This window comes from Schistocerca piceifrons, chromosome 8, assembly GCF_021461385.2.
Source record: "Schistocerca piceifrons isolate TAMUIC-IGC-003096 chromosome 8, iqSchPice1.1, whole genome shotgun sequence".
Lineage (NCBI taxonomy): Eukaryota > Metazoa > Arthropoda > Insecta > Orthoptera > Acrididae > Schistocerca > Schistocerca piceifrons.
In genome coordinates this window covers 319,316,294-319,321,276 of record NC_060145.1, presented here as the reverse complement: position 1 = coordinate 319,321,276, position 4,983 = coordinate 319,316,294, and the positions used below count along the sequence as shown (strand labels likewise).

The window sequence follows — 4,983 nt, the reverse complement described above, 5'->3', positions numbered from 1 at the left end:
GGACTATTTGACAGTAGGATCTGTTGTAGAAAACTTGGACGTTGACGGGAACGTTGTTAAGATTTGCGGAGATTTCACGTATCTGGCATACTTCGTTGATGAGCATCCGAGTTCATAGACGTCTGCTGAACGGCAAATGAAGTATGTGTTATACTATTATTGATAGTATTCCGCTACGTGCCTCTAAAGTGAGGGACGTATTCAAGAAACAAAATGGGCAATGTCTGGAGGTGGATGTAACCAGTACGAGGCATGAGTGGTGTTCCAGAAAATGCCACACCCACATGAGGTGTCATGGCCCATTTTTAAACACAGTTCCAATACCGGGTATACTTCATCCATAGGACGTTTTCCTTTTTCCCTATAGGCCATCTAAAGTTTTTAGACCATTCCACACGAAACTATTGAAAAAAATCACGTTCATGACTTTAGCTGGCCTCGGATCGCTTAGGAGCTACTCCCTGTGTGATTCAATGGAATGCGATACACGGTGCTGTCAATTAGAAACATGAAAATAAGTGCTCAATAAGCATTTCTTGGGGGTTCACGGTGCTGGTGGCAGGTCATAAAATTTTTATTTTCACGAAAAAAATAGGGCTACGTAATTAATTTTCTGTTTGTTTGTAGGGACATACCTGGTACACATTTTCTACGATGAAATAAAATTGGGCAAGAATCTTGCCAACCTGTACAACAGTACATTCCACGAAAAGGTGTATTTTTGTATGTTAACTGTGGACCTAGAAACGACGGAGACGTTCCATCCCCACCGCAGCCAGTGGTCCACAATGCCACGACGATTACCGCAGTCCACTTCACCCCTCCCCTTACTGTGCGGTTCGGCCCCCGGTGGACCCCCCAGGAAACGTCTCACACCAGACGAGTGTGACCGCTATGTTTGCGTGGTAGAGTGATGGCGGGGTACGCGTACGTGGAGAATTTGTTTGTGGAGCAATCGCCGAAATAGTGTAGCTGAGGCGGAATAGGGGGAACCAGCCCGCATTCGCCTAGGCAGATGGAAAACCGCCTAAAAACCATCGACAGACTGGCCAGCTCACCGGACATCGACACAGGTCCGCCGGGCGGATTCGTGCCTCGGACCAGGCGCTCCTTCCCGCTCCGGAAAGCCGTGCTTTAGACCGCTCGGCCAACCGGGTGGGCAAAAGGTGTGTACTACTCTGATAACACACAGACATAAAATTAGGTTAGAAATGTGAAAGAAGTAAAGGATAATAATAATAATAATGATGATGATGTCTCTCATTCCACATAATAGTTGGCACTATAATGTTTCTGTCTTTCTGGAAATCTTTATTCCCAAAGCTCTGCAGTTTATAATACTAACTTCTTATCCCCTTTCTAGACCAACATTCACTTAATATGGAGAGATGCAGACTCAATTTTTCAGGCAAGCAATACGACACTGCAGTACACAAAATGGAAGCCAAAAGCCATCGCCATGGCCCTGATTTCAGCTGAAGGTGTAGTGTGTTCAAGTTTGTTGAGTGTTTGGTGGTGACAAACTGTATGAGATTTCGCTGTTTTAAACAGATTAGTTTGGTATTCGTGCGGCCTGGGGGAAGGGGTGTTTCAGTCACCATCCGGTCATCCTGATTTAGGTTTTCTGCGATTTCCCTAAATTACGAGGGTCGTTCCGAAAGTAATACCTGCTATTTTTATTCGTGAAAACTGCAGCATATACGTAAATAACAACAGTACAGGTAAATAGAGTAATATTTCAGTTACAGGCTGTCATTTTTTCTCATAGTCACCACCATTCGCAATGCACTTTTGCCAACGATGAAACAGAACCAGCATGCCGCGCTTGTAAAACTTGTAACCTCCTTGCAGCTTTGACAACATTATCCGAGTGTTGAAAATGTTCACCATTGTAGTCCATCTTTCAGAGTCCCAAAAAGAGATGGAAGTCTGAAGCTGTACAGTGTATGTTGTAAGACAGTCCAGCCGAACTTTGCAATGAGTTGGGTGGTCACAAAACTGCTGTGGAGCCTGGCGTTATCAAGTTGCAAGTGAAAGTTGGCCATTTCTCTGACCTTACCTTGGAAATTCGGGCTTTCAGTTTCGTCAGTGCCGTCTTGTAGCTGCTGAAATGACAGTTTCTCCAGACTCTAGGACGCGCAAAACAAGCACACCCCGGCTATCTCAAAAGATTGTGCTCATCACTTTGCCCGCAGACGGCTGTGTCTTAAATTTCTTCTTTGACGGAGAATTCACATGTCGCCATTCCATGGACTGTGTTTTGGATTCCGGCTTGTAGTGGTGACACCACGTCTCATCTCCGATGACGATGCTATTCAGATAAGTGTCACGTTCAGCTTCATATTTGTCCAGAAGGTTCCGACAAATTTCCGTGCGATGATTTTTTTGTTCTTCTCTAAGCATCCGCACGGCCCACCTCGCAAAGACTTTGCGATAATCAGCACATTTTAACATTGTTTCCAAGCCTTGACAGCCGACATTTAGCTTTGTACACAATTCTCTGGTCATATCCACCTATCACTACGGATGAGTTGATCAAGGCCCTCTTCATTGCCAGGGATCCACCGAGCCGTGGCTTGTCATGCACACCCCTTTCGCCACATTGAAAATGCCGTACTCATCGCCTCACATCGATCACGTCTATTATATCGTCTCCATACAACTTTAGCAAGAGTCGATGGATTTCAATCGGTGCAATTTCTTCATCAGTGAGGAACACAGTCACACATCGCTGTTTTTTACGCGCGTCCACATCAGACTTCGATTTGGAACACTCCTGTGCTGGCCCCAACCACCACCTGCAAATGAAAGAAGGAGGTTCGAGAAGTAGCAGTACACCAACGACATGTGGCACGGACATCCAAAGTCACAACAAAAAATTAGGAGGCACTACTTTCCGAACTATCCTCGTATTTCAGTCAAGTGCCAGGATGACTCCTATTGTTTGGCATCGGCCGACCGCATGTCCCATTCTACTCAAACTAGTCCCGTAAGTAAGCTACTGCCTATGCATATGAATAATGTTTTTATTTGTTTGCTGTTGATCTATAACACCACGACACGCCCAGCACCCTTAAAAAAAGTGACCCACGGATAAATGAATCTGCTAGTAATACAAATTGCCGCTAGGTGAGCATAAACTAAATGGCGCACTTTGTTTTCAGCAGTGAAAGAAGAAGAATGCTGCGACAGTCCACGCTGAGCTGGTGCGGTAACAGAGCACACCATCATATGACACAGTGATGAGATGGCTCAGACCCTGCTGGTGTGTTCAAATAAGTTTCAGTGACGTTGAACGAAGTGACACATTATATCTTAGTGAAACATCAGGAAACACAAGAGAAACGTATGTCCTGGTGCTCGAAGACCAACTTATCACAGTCGAGATGTCAGAGCAAAAACTGGAAGTCAGTGGTGCAACAGCTCTGTACGACATTTTGAATATAATAGAGGTCGTCGCGGTTTGCTTTCCACGATTTCTCACACGCACTGCAAAAGCCTACTGAGCCGAGGCAACAGTGTAAATGTTTCAACTGCGTTAGATCAATGCAGATCGCTTCTTGAGCTGTCTGGTCACTATGGACGAGTATTGCACTCTTCTGTCTTCAGGCCACAAGTGGCCCATCGGGACCATCCGACCGCCGTGTCATCCTCAGTGGAGGATGCGGATAGGAGGGGCGTGAGGTCAGCTCACCGCTCTCCCGGTCGGTATGATGGTTTTCTGTGACGGGAACCGCTACTGTTCGGTCGAGTAGCTCCTCAGTTGGCATCACGACGCTGAGTGCACCCCGAAAAATGGCAACAGCGCATGGCGACCCTGATGGTCACCCATCCAAGTGCCGGCCACGCCCGACAGCGCTTAATTTCGGTGATCTGACGGGAACTGGTGTATCCACTGTAGTAAGGTCGTTGCCCCATAGACGAGTGTTGGAGCAAACATGCCACTGCCAAAAAAGAGCAGAAGCCCATAAAAGCGCAACGTGTTTCTTCAGACTGCGTCGACAGGTTGCTGACAGATTACGCTCGTACTGGGCAAGCCGTCAAAGCGGCATTCAAGTGAAGTCACCTGACGGTGTGATGGGAAACAACTGACAAAACGAAGCGTCACTGGGTGCCGTCCTGGGGTACCTCTTTGCTCCACGGCAACGCCCCATCTCATTCTGCACAGTACACACACGTGCTGCTTTTTTGGCTGTGAAATTTTGCCTCAGTACTCGTATTCACCAGACATAACAAACAGCACCGCTCTGGCCCGCGCTGAATGCTACCGCTACGTAACAGCGCTGCTCAGTTGCTTCTGTAATACCGATTATTCACCGTGTACTTCTTCATAAATACCGATAAAACGAATATCACAACAGACGAATTGTGGGCCGCTCCGTCGAATGGGCATGTAAAATTTAGCTTCCAAAAATCATTTTGTTTGTAACGGGAAATAAACTCATGCTTTCCGTCGAGATTGAGCGACGCATGAAAGACGTGATGAGCAGTATTTCAAATGGTTCAAATGCCTCTGAGCACTATGGGACTTAACTTCCGAGGTCATCAGTCCCCTAGAACTTAGAACTACTTAAGCCTAACTAACCTAAGGACATCACACACATCCATGCCTGAAGCAGGATTCGAACCTGCGGCCGTAGCGGTCACGTGGTTGCAGACTGAAGCACCTAGAACCGCTCGCCCACAGCGGCCGTCTGAGCAGTATTTGTCTGAGAAGGTACCTAGTGGTTACTACCGAGTTGTTGCTCTTATAAACAGCACCCCACACGACAAACCAACTGCGTGTTTACCTGCGATTACTCGTACTGTAGGTACTTGGGCCATACACGGCTCTGTTTAAAAAGAATAGCTCGAAGTAGTGAGGTGGGTGGGTGGGGGTGGTTGGTGGGTTGTGTGGAAGAAGAGACCAAACAGCGAGGTCATCGGTCTCATCGGATTAGGGAAGGACGGTGAAGGAAGTCGATCGTGCTCTTTCAAAGGAAC

At 46.9% G+C, this 4,983-nt stretch overlaps 1 pseudogene; it reads right to left on the bottom strand.

The window, feature by feature from the left end:
• Positions 1-3,796: 3,796 nt before the first annotated feature.
• LOC124712884 lies at positions 3,797-3,914 on the bottom strand (annotated as a pseudogene).
• Between the last annotated feature and the right edge of the window lie 1,069 nt (positions 3,915-4,983).